Raw genomic sequence first — 12,587 nt, 5'->3', positions numbered from 1 at the left:
ACCACAAGCAACTTTCAACTGTGATTACTTGCTCTTTTCAATTGAACTGTGAAACTGCTTACTATAACTCAGCAATCCAGAACTCAACATTATATTAGAAACGATTTATTACATATTATTACACTTATAAAGGCCTGCAGGCCCCTCCCTCAGTCCGGTCACCAATCTGTGGAGACCGTGTGCAAAAATCAAGGGGCTATACCAAATCTGTAGCCCATAAGTGAATAAACTATACTGTTGCTAATATGTCTTAAAAAACTAAATAACATGTGAAAAACAGGTGTAGTGGATCCATCCGTGCTACGGAGAATGTCATAGGATAAACCTCGACCACACCTCTCGAATGTGTAGTCGTAACAACCACAATAACCAATCAGGGGGACTGTCATCGTTTCTATGGCGACCCTATACAACGTACATGTGGGTATGCATATCCTACACTAGCAAAATAGACAAACAGCATCAGTCACAGAAAGACTCCTAAATCTACTCCAACTCACTCAAATGCGCGAGTTATAGAAAGAGCCCACTATCCAAAGCGATTAACCTTAGGGCTTTGGGCAGCAATAGAGCTAAATGCCCTTTTAAAGGCAATGCCTATCCAAATGCCCTTTTCAGGGCAATGGGGAGCTTAGGTTTTTTTAGTTAGGATTTTATTTGGGGGGTTGGTTGGCTGGGGGGTTGGGTGGGTGGTGGGTTTTACTGTTGGGGGGTGTTTGTATTTTTTTTTTGCAGGATAAAGAGCTGATTTCTTTGGGGCAATCTAAATAAATTTACTAAATAAAATTACTATCATTAACTAAATTATTCATATTTAAAACTAAATACTTACCTATAAAATAAACCCTAAGCTAGCTACAATATAACTAATAGTTACATTTTAGCTAGCTTAGGGTTTTTATTTTACAGGCAAGTTTGTATTTAATGACTACCTAGCTAAAATAAATACAAATTTACCTGTAAAATAAAACCTAACCTAAGTTACAATAACACCTAACCTTACACTGTAATTAAATAAATTCCCTACATTAAATACAATAAAATAAATTAAATTAAATTAGCTAAATCACAAAAACAAACAAACACTAAACTAAACTACCAATAGCACTTTAAAGGGCCTTTTGCCGCAAAAAGGGCTATTGGTAGTTTAAGAATACAGTACAGTTAGGCAAACAGAGCCAAATATTTTGGCGCTTACGGTCCTGGAACTTCTGTGGGGGTGAAAAAGCCGGTGTTTCTCCTTTGAGCTGGAGGAGAGATGGTTCAAGCTGTTTAGCTCAGCGTTGCGAGTTTTCTCCTTCCGGGTTCAAGGGTGATCAGTTGCTGCCTGTGACAGGTAATGGATGTCCGTGGATCGCATCAAAGAGGAACGGAAAGTAGAAAAAATGGGACAGGCGCAGCCTGACTCAAGTGAAATACAATTTATTTAAACAGTAAGTGCACAAGACAAGTGGCTACTTACAAACATAAAAACATTCAAAGCATGTATTAAAGCAATTTCCAAGGTAAAGACTGCCGCAAAAATCCACACTGTACTTGTTGAAAACACCTTCCAAATGGTGTCAGTGGATACAGTGTTAATGCAGATAGTCAGAGAATATGATAACAATGTCTCTACGCGTTTCGTCTGGGTTCGCCCAGACTTTGTCAAGAGTGATTCTGTTCTGTGCTCCAACCGGCTTATAAAGGAGCTGATACAGGTAAGGTTCATAGGTCAGCCTATCAAATGCCACCTGTGTTACAACCTGTTTTCCAATCCCTGACAGGATAACACAGCTGAATGCTAAGATCAGATGTGTTGCAAATAAGTAAATACATTAATAAAAAATATACATTAATAAAAACAACCATTAAAACAGTTTAAAAATGTACAATCTTATGTAGATAGAAACCTAAAAAAATGAACATAATATGATAATGTTTCTGAATTGAATAACTCTATGATTTAAAATGGTAATACTTCACTAAAAGGCTCAAAAAGATGTCAGCATTGTAGAGCCAAATTTAATTGTTAAAGTTGTCAAATACAGAATCTGGTCTGTATAAAAAGATGTAGTTAAAAATTGATAAAAAGTAGATAATGAATCTTTGTTAGATATTTGATAAATAAAGTATTGTTATTAGTATCAACTAATGGGGTCACTAATTAGGGGGGCTTTACTAAAATAATTACATAAATGCCTGTAAATCTAGTTCTAAATTTAAGCCAGCAGGGTGCATAGTGTCCAGTTGGTATATCCAAAAGGATTCTCTGCGTCTTAGTGTCAGTAGCCTGTTAGGATATTTGTTTGGCGGAATCCAGTCTATAACTTGGATTTGTAAACACTTGGGATCAGAGTTGTGATATAATCTAAAATGTTCAGGTACACTATGTGTTTTTAGACCATTTTTAATGTTATTAATGTGTTCATTGAATCTAGTATGTATGCTTCTTTTGGTTCTCCCTATGTAAATCATCTTACAGCTGCAGCTAAAAAGATACACTACAAATGTAGTGCTGCAGTTGCATTTATATTTTTGTTTAAAAGTTTTTGTACCTCCTGAACTAGTAAAATTTATGTTCTTATCTATATATTTACACATCCCACATCTTGCTACCCCACATTTGTATGTACCAGGTTTTTGTTGTAACCATTGTAGAGTAGTGGTACTTGTTTTTTATTTTCCTGTTTGGCGTAGTTTAGTGGGTGCTAGTATGTTTTTAAAATCAGTGTTTTTCCTAAACGTGACTAATGGTTTGTCTGATAAAATCCTTCCTAAAATGGGATCTGCTTTTAATAACCCCCAATGTTTGCTTAATATGTTCTGGATCTCTTTGGAACCCTGATTGAAAGTTCTTACAAATCTAACATTATCTTTGTTACCATGTTGTTTTCTATTTTGCGTGGTTGTAGTAATGTTTTCCTGTCCATTAGTTGTACCCTTTCTTTAGCCTGTTGGATTGTGGCTACTTCATAGCCTTTTTCCAAGAATCTGGCATCTAAAATGTTTGCTTCATGTTTAAAATCACTATCCCTGGTACAGTTCCTTTTGATTCTCTGGTATTGACCCAGGGGTATGTTGGTTTTCCACCTGGGCAAATGAACACTTTTGGTGTTAAGAAAGCCATTCTTATCTGTAGGTTTGCGAAAATTCTTAACTGCCACCTTGTTATTTTCATCTGCGAATAATACTAAGTCTAGGAACTCAATCTGTTCTTTATCGATCTTGGATACAAATTTGAGATTAAGAGTATTAGAATTCATATGGTTTATGAATTCTTTGCTCTTAACTTCACTGCCTTTCCATATTATAATTACATCGTCTATGTATCTGTAATAACAAATGAGATTATTAATGTATGGATTGTTGGACCAGATGTATTTATCTTCAAAGTTGTGCATGTAGAGATTCGCATAAGATGGGGCGAAAGTCGTCCCCATCGCAGTTCCTTGTATCTGTTTGAAAAATTGCTTGTTAAAAACAAAATAATTATGCGAAAGTATCAAGCTAATGCTTTCTAGAATGAATTCTAAGTGTATTGTGGACTTAATGTCTCTATTTAGGGTCTCGTTTATTGCTTTTATACCAAGATCATGTGAGATGCATGTATATAGTGAAGATACATCACATGCAATCCATAAATAGTCACTTTCCCAATTAATTCCTTCAAAAATATTTATAGTGTGTATGGTATCTCTGAGATATGCCCTAGTTTTTTGTACCACTGGTTGTAAATAGTGGTCTATGTAAATTGAAAGATTATTGGTTAGAGAGCCAATTCCGGAGATGATTGGCCTGCCTGGTGGTGAAACTAAGGTTTTGTGAACCTTTGGCAGGTGGTAAAATGTGGGTATATATGGGAAATTTTCAGATAAAAAGTTGAATTCGTCATTATTCAAGATATTATTGTTTTTTGCTTCTTTCAGGATGTTGTTCAACTCTTTTTATACTTGAGAGTGGGATCAAAATTAATTTTTTTATATGTCATTGGGTCATTAAGGATCCTATAAGCCTCTGTTAAATAGTCCCCTCTATTTTGCACAACCACCCCCCCCCCACACCCTTATCGGCCGCCCTGATCACTATGTCCTGATTGCTTTGTCAATTTTTTTGAGTTTTCCTTTCATCTCTGGAAAGGTTGTCATTGTATTTGTTTGTCCAATTTTTGTCTTTTTTCTTCCAGAGTTTGGTGAGATCACTGCAAACTAATTTATTGAATGTAGTTATAAATTCCCCTTGTGTTGAATAGGGATAAAAGCTGGATTTACGTTTAAAGTGACTGTGCTGAATAGTTTCTTCATACTCATAAACACTTAGGTTTAAGAGATCATGTTGGTTTTGTGAGAGAGTTGTGAAATTTTCCTCATGTGTGATTAGATCATTGAGTATTTCTAGAGTCGATTGATCTGAATGATCTAATGTAGTGACCATAGGTGTGGATGCAATAGGTGTGGTCTTTAAAAAATATCTTTTTAGTGTAAGGTTTCAAATATATTTCTGAAGATCTATATAAGTTTGAAATTTATCCGGTGCTTTTTTTGGGGCAAAATTAAGACCCTTAGCTAGAAGATTAATTTCTTTAGTGCCCAGAACTGTATCTGAAAGATTAAAGATGTTGGCTTTATTCTTTTCTACTTCATTCTTTTTGTATTTGAGTAATTGAATCTGTCTCCCCCCTCTACATCCCCGCTTGGTCTTCTTCGTTTGCCTGGTGTGATTCTCGTGTTCCCCCTATTTGTTGTATTGTTTCTGTGGAGTTCCGAAATCTCCCTGTTGGGGAGGTTGCCAGGTCTAAAAAATGTAATTTGTGACTTATATTGCTTTGATCCCTTTGTTTATTAGTATTCCCCAAATTTTGTGCCATCTTAGGTTTTGCCCCTTGAGTGTGCCAATTGGGATGTTGATAAATTTCCTGTTCTTGATTGGTCAATGTATCAAATCTATTGTAAGTTGGAACTGCTGAAGCATTATGTCGATAATTATCAATAGATCTATTTTCTCTCATGTAAGGAGGTGTGAAGCAATTGGAATTATTCCGATTTCTCCAAGTGTTTTGTTTTGGGGTATTTGAGAATCTATTCTTATATGCTGGTTTGTATGTGTCTTGATGGTTTAAGTGGGTTACCTGGTTATGATTTTTATTTGTGTAACCCCTATCGTTTGATCAATTAGACCCTCCATATGAAATGTGAGGTGCATTTTTCAAATGGTTCCTGCCTTGTTCAAATGTCTGAGAAGTCTCTGTTCTATGGCTATTCCCATTATGATTAAAAATCTGACGTGTCTCCTGTTTATGATGGGGAAAATTATATGTATTGGTGTTTTGTCTGGTTCCATTTTTATGTGTTGTTTCTATGATTCTTGGAGTTGAAAAATGTACTCTTTTGGACATACCAGATGAGGTAGAATCTTCCCTATTCATAAGTGTCTGGTGACCCATGTTTCTGTTTTCTACCTCACTAATAGGGTAATCTTTGATTTTGTATGTGTGTACTCTATCATGTAGGTAGTCGTCTTTATCCCTACATCATTTTTTATATTTGGCTTTCATGAGATCTGAACCATATTTTTTGTTTCTCTCCTGAATATTGTCATTTAATTTTTTCCAATATTCATCTGTTTGAAAGTTTTGAATTTTGGGCAGTAGATTGTCTAGAGAGCTCTTGATTTTATCTAATGTGTGCTCTCTATATCTAGTTAAAATCCTGATAAGGGTTAGAGAACAGTCGTGGAAAGCTTTATCCCACTCTGTGCTGTATTCAACCTCTTCAAGGTCGAAGGCTGTTTTTTTGTACAATCTTAAACCCCTGGGGACTATATAATGTAATAAATAATTATCTAGAAGAATTAGATCCTGCCACTCCTTGGTGTCATTGTTTAATAACTTTTCTAATTCTTTGAAAAGAGTGTTAGGATCCAATTGTTCCAAATTATTTGTAACCACATTTGTCTGGGCTAATAAATCCATGGCCCGCTTTCTATAGTGTCTATTAGGACAATCTCCAAAGTTATAAGTACTCATTATAATTCAAGTGTGTATTTGACCCTATACTGAGACTATTTTGAGGGAATTTGTTATACTGAGATGGTTCCAATATAACCTATAAATTGTATCTGTAATGTTTGGTTAACAACCAAAAGTAAAAGAAAGAAACAAAAAAAATAATATATATATATATATATATATATATATATATATATATATATATATATATATATATATAAAAAACAAAAAACACCCTAATGGAAATGAATAGTACAAACAATAAAGTACGTTTAATCTTCTAGCTAAGGGTCTCAATTTTGCCCCAAAAAAAGCACCGGATAAATTTCAAACTTATATAGATCTTCAGAAATATATTAGAAACCTTACACTAAAAAGATATTTTTTAAAGACCACACCTATTGCATCCACACCTATGGTCACTACATTAGATCATTCAGATCAATCGACTCTAGAAATACTCAATGATCTAATCACACGTGAGGAAAATTTCACAACTCTCTCACAAAACCAACAGGATCTCTTAAACCTAAGTGTTTATGAGTATGAAGAAACTATTCAACACAGTCACTTTAAACATAAATCCAGCTTTTATCCCTATTCAACACAAGGGGAATTTATAACTACATTCAATAAATTAGTTTGCAGTGATCTCACCAAACTCTGGTATAAAAAAGACAAAAATTGGACAAACAATTACAATGACAACCTTTCCAGAGATGAAAGGAAAACTCTAAAAAATTTACAAAGCAATCAGGACATAGTGATCAGGGTGGCCGATAAGGGTGGGGGGGTGGTTGTACAAAATAGATGGGACTATTTAACAGAGGCTTATAGGATCCTTAATGACCCAATGACATATAAAAAATTAAATTTTGATCCCACTCTCAAGTATAAAAAAGAGTTGAACAACATCCTGGAAGAAGCAAAACACAATAATATCTTGAATAATGACGAATTCAACTTTTTATCTGAAAATTTCCCATCTATACCCACATTTTACCACCTGCCAAAGGTTCACAAAACCTTAGTTTCACCGCCAGGCAGGCCAATCATCTCCGGAATTGGCTCTCTAACCAATAATCTTTCAATTTACATAGACCACTATTTACAACCAGTGGTACAAAAAACTAGGGCATATCTCAGAGATACCATACACACCATAAATATTTTTGAAGGAATGAATTGGGAAAGTGACTATTTATGGATTGCATGTGATGTATCTTCACTATATACATGCATCCCACATGATCTTGGTATGAAAAGCAATAAACGAGACCCTAAATAGAGACATTAAGTCCACGATACACTTAGAATTCATTCTAGAAAGCATTAGCTTCATACTTTCGCATAATTATTTTGTTTTTAACAAGCAATTTTTCAAACAGATACAAGGAACTGCAATGGGGACGACTTTCACCCCATCTTATGCGAATCTCTACATGCACAACTTTGAAGATAAATACATATGGTCCAACAATCCATACATTAATAATCTCATTTGTTATTACAGATACATAGACGATGTAATTATAATATGGAAAGGCAGTGAAGTTAAGAGCAAAGAATTCATAAACCATATGAATTCTAATACTCTTAATCTCAAATTTGTATCCAAGATCGATAAAGAACAGATTGAGTTCCTAGACTTAGTATTATTCGCAGATGAAAATAACAAGGTGGCAGTTAAGAATTTTCGCAAACCTACAGATAAGAATGGCTTTCTTAATGCCAAAAGTGGTCATTTACCCAGGTGGAAAACCAACATACCCCTGGGTCAATACCAGAGAATCAAAAGGAACTGTACCAGGGATAGTGATTTTAAACATGAAGCAAACATTTTAGATGCCAGATTCTTGGAAAAAGGCTATGAAGTAGCCACAATCCAACAGGCTAAAGAAAGGGTACAACTAATGGACAGGAAAACATTACTACAACCACGCAAAATAGAAAAACAACATGGTAACAAAGATAATGTTAGATTTGTAAGAACTTTCAATCAGGGTTCCAAAGAGATCCAGAACATATTAAGCAAACATTGGGGGGTATTAAAAGCAGATCCCATTTTAGGAAGGATTTTATCAGACAAACCATTAGTCACGTTTAGGAAAAACACTGGTTTTAAAAACATACTAGCACCCACTAAACTACGCCAAACATGGAAATCAAAAACAAGTACCACTACTCTACAATGGTTACAACAAAAACCTGGTACATACAAATGTGGGGTAGCAAGATGTGGGATGTGTAAATATATAGATAAGAACATACATTTTACTAGTTCAGGAGGTACAAAAACTTTTAAACAAAAATATAAATGCAACTGCAGCTCTACATTTGTAGTGTATCTTTTGAGCTGCAGCTGTAAGATGATTTACATAGGGAGAACCAAAAGAAACATATGTACTAGATTCAATGAACACATTAATAACATTAAAAATGGTCTAAAAACACATAGTGTACCTGAACATTTTAGATTATATCACAACTCTGATCCCAAGTGTTTACAAATCCAATATGTAACTATGTGAGTGAGTAGAGCGCTGGAGATGGTGATTCCAAACACCTCACTTAGAAAAAAAGTCCTTCTAACTTTTTATATAGAAAATAAAGATTATTTGGGTGTAGTGAGGGCGCTAACAAGAGCTTAAGGAATTATAATCCTATCAAATTATATTAACTTATCTAAGTGACAGATTTGCTTCAGAAATAAAGGCAGTGAGAAAATATATCTTTTACAAGTGATAATGTGAATGATCAACGATATTAAAGATGTGCGTTTCTATCTTGTATAAATGATTTTAAAGTGCAACGTGCTGAGTACTCTGAATTCCTAATATAAAACAACCTGGATATTTATATTAATCAGAGAGATGTGCAGTGAATATTATCTTAATCTTTAAATAATAAATTGTGTTTCTTTCAGTAGTATGAGGTGTAGTTGGATATTTCAATCTAATAATCTTCCATATAAAAGTAAGTCTATATACAAAACAAAATACAATCTCTTAGGGGTACAATGTAAAATATATTTATTGCAATACAATTTGTTTCTAAAGGATATGTAGCGTAGGGGACGTCTCCCCAAAAATTAGTGGTTTCAAATAACTTGATTACTTTGATATAACATAAAATGTTATAGAGCTTTTAACTTTAGTAATTTAGAATAGGGTAGGGCATTTTTTATTTTGGGGGGCTTTGTTGTTTTATTAGGGGGCTTAGAGTAGGTGTAATTAGTTTAAAATTGTAATATTTTTCTTATGTTTGTAGATATTTTTTTATTTTTTGTAACTTAGTTCTTTTTTATTTTTTGTACTTTAGTTAGTTTATTTCATTGTAGTTATTTGTAGATATTGTATTTAATTAATGTATTGATAGTGTAGTGTTAGGTTTAATTGTAGGTAATTGTAGGTATTTTATTTAATTAATTTAATGATAGTATAGTGTTAGGTTTAATTCTAACTTAGGTTAGGATTTATTTTACAGGTAATTTTGTAATTATTTTAACTAGGTAACTATTAAATAGTTCTTAACTATTTAATAGCTATTGTACCTGGTTAAAATAATTACAAAGTTGCCTGTAAAATAAATATTAATCCTAAAATAGCTACAATGTAATTATAATTTATATTGTAGCTATATTAGGGTTTATTTTACAGGTAAGTATTTAGATTTAAATAGGAATAATTTATTTAATAAGAGTTAATTTATTTTGTTAGATTAAAATTATATTTAATTTAGGGGGGTGTTAGTGTTAGGGTTAGACTTAGCTTTAGGGGTTAATCCATTTATTAGAATAGCGGTGAGCTCCGGTCGGCAGATTAGGGGTTAATAATTGAAGTTAGGTGTCGGCGATGTTAGGGAGGGCAGATTAGGGGTTAATACTATTTATTATAGGGTTAGTGAGGCGGATTAGGGGTTAATAACTTTATTATAGTAGCGCTCAGGTCCGCTCGGCAGATTAGGGGTTAATAAGTGTAGGCAGGTGGAGGCGACGTTGAGGGGGCAGATTAGGGGTTAATAAATATAATATAGGGGTCGGCAGTGTTAGGGGCAGCAGATTAGGGGTACATAAGGATAACGTAGGTGGCGGCGCTTTGCGGTCGGCAGATTAGGGGTTTAATAAGTGTAGGCAGATGGAGGCGACGTTGAGGGGGGCAGATTAGGGGTTAATAAATATAATACAGGGGTCGGCGGTGTTAGGGGGAGCAGATTAGGGGTACATAAGGATAACGTAGGTGGCGGTCGGCAGATTAGGGGTTAAAAAAATGTATTCGAGTGTCGGCGATGTGGGGGGACCTCGGTTTAGGGGTACATAGGTAGTTTATGGGTGTTAGTGTACTTTAGAGTACAGTAGTTAAGAGCTTTAGAATCCGGCGTTAGCCCAGAAAGCTCTTAACTACTGACTTTTTTCCTGCGGCTGGAGTTTTGTCGTTAGATGTCTAACGCTCACTTCAGAAACGACTCTAAATACCGGAGTTAGAAAAATCCCATTGAAAAGATAGGATACGCAATTGACGTAAGGGGATCTGCGGTATGGAAAAGTCACGGCTGAAAAGTGAGCGTTAGACCCTATTTTGAGTGACTCCAAATACCGGAGGTAGCCTAAAACCAGCGTTAGGAGCCTCTAACGCTGGTTTTCACGGCTAACGCCAAACTCCAAATCTAGGTCTAAGATAATATTCACTGCACATCTCTCTGATTAATATAAATATCCAGGTTGTTTTATATTAGGAATTCAGAGTACTCAGCACGTTGCACTTTAAAATCATTTATACAAGATAGAAACGCACATCTTTAATATCGTTGATCATTCACATTATCACTTGTAAAAGATATATTTTCTCACTGCCTTTATTTCTGAAGCAAATCTGTCACTTAGATAAGTTAATTTAATTTTATAGGATTATAATTCCTTAAGCTCTTGTTAGCGCCCTCACTACACCCAAATAATCTTTACAAATCCAAGTTATAGACTGGATTCCGCCAAACAAATATCCTAACAGGCTACTGACACTAAGACGCAGAGAATCCTTTTGGATATACCAACTGGACGCTATGCACCCTGCTGGCTTAAATTAAGAACTAGATTTACAGGCATTTATGTAATTATTTTAGTAACGCCCCCCTAATTAGTGACCCCATTAGTTGATACTAATAACAATACTTTATTTATCAAATATCTAACAAAGATTCATTATCTACTTTTTATCAATTTTTAACTACATCTTTTTATACAGACCAGATTCTGTATTTGACAACTTTAACAATTAAATTTGGCTCTACAATGCTGACATCTTTTTGAGCCTTTTAGTGAAGTATTACCATTTTAAATCATAGAGTTATTCAATTCAGAAACATTATCATATTATGTTCATTTTTTTAGGTTTCTATCTACATAAGAATGTACATTTTTAAACTGTTTTAATGGTTGTTTTTATTAATGCATATTTTTTATTAATGTATTTACTTATTTGCAACACATCTGATCTTAGCATTCAGCTGTGTTATCCTGTCAGGGATTGGAAAACAGGTTGTAACACAGGTGGCATTTGATAGGCTGACCTATGAACCTTACCTGTATCAGCTCCTTTATAAGCCGGTTGGAGCACAGAACAGAATCACTCTTGACAAAGTCTGGGCGAACCCAGACAAAACGCATAGAGACATTGTTATCATATTCTATGACTATCTGCATTAACACTGCATCCACTGACACCATTTGGGAGGTGTTTTCAACAAGTACAGTGTGGATTTTTGCGGCAGTCTTTACCTTGGAAATTGCTTTAATACATGCTTTGAATGTTTTTATGTTTGTAAGTAGCCACTTGTCTTGTGCACTTACTGTTTAAATAAATTGTATTTCACTTGAGTCAGGCTGCGCCTGTCCCATTTTTTCTACTTTCTATTGGTAGTTTAGTTTAGGCTAGGTTTTTTTTTTTATTTTCTGTAATTTAGTGTTTGTTTGTTTTTGTGATTTAGCTAATTTAATTTAATTTATTTTATTGTATTTAATGTAGGGAATTTATTTAATTACAGTGTAAGGTTAGGTGTTATTGTAACTTAGGTTAGGTTTTATTTTACAGGTAAAATTGTATTTATTTTAGCTAGGTAGTTATTAAATAGTTAATAACTATTTAATAACGATTCTACCTAGTTAAAATAAATACAAACTTGCCTGTAAAATAAAAATAAACACTAAGCTAGCTACAATGTAACTATTAGTTATATTGTAGCTAGCTTAGGGTTTATTTTATAGGTAAGTATTTAGTTTTAAATATGAATAATTTATTTAAGATAGTTATTTTATTTAGATTTATTTAAATAATATTTAAGTTAGGGGGTGTTAGTGTTAGACTTAGGTTTAAAGGGTTAATAAATTTAGAATAGTGGCGGCGACGTTGGGGATGGCAGATTAGAGGTTAATAAATGTAGGTAGGTGTCGGCGATGTTGGGGGCATCAGATTAGGGGTTAATAAATATAATGTAGGTGGCGGCGATGTCTGGAGCGGAAGATTAGGGGTTAATAAGTATAATGTAGGTGTCGGCGATGTTGGGGGCAGCAGATTAGGGGTTAATAAGTATAATGTAGGTGGCGGTG

At 34.2% G+C, this 12,587-nt stretch overlaps 1 protein-coding gene across 1 annotated transcript in view; it reads right to left on the bottom strand.

The window, feature by feature from the left end:
• The window catches only part of LOC128661474 (ATP-dependent translocase ABCB1-like), a 261,506-nt gene that overhangs the window by 222,574 nt on the left and 26,345 nt on the right, over nt 1–12,587 (bottom strand). The window lies entirely within an intron of this gene.

The sequence above is a fragment of the Bombina bombina genome, chromosome 5, assembly GCF_027579735.1.
Source record: "Bombina bombina isolate aBomBom1 chromosome 5, aBomBom1.pri, whole genome shotgun sequence".
In the NCBI taxonomy this organism is placed as follows: Eukaryota; Metazoa; Chordata; class Amphibia; order Anura; family Bombinatoridae; genus Bombina; species Bombina bombina.
This window is presented reverse-complemented; position numbering and strand designations above follow the sequence as displayed.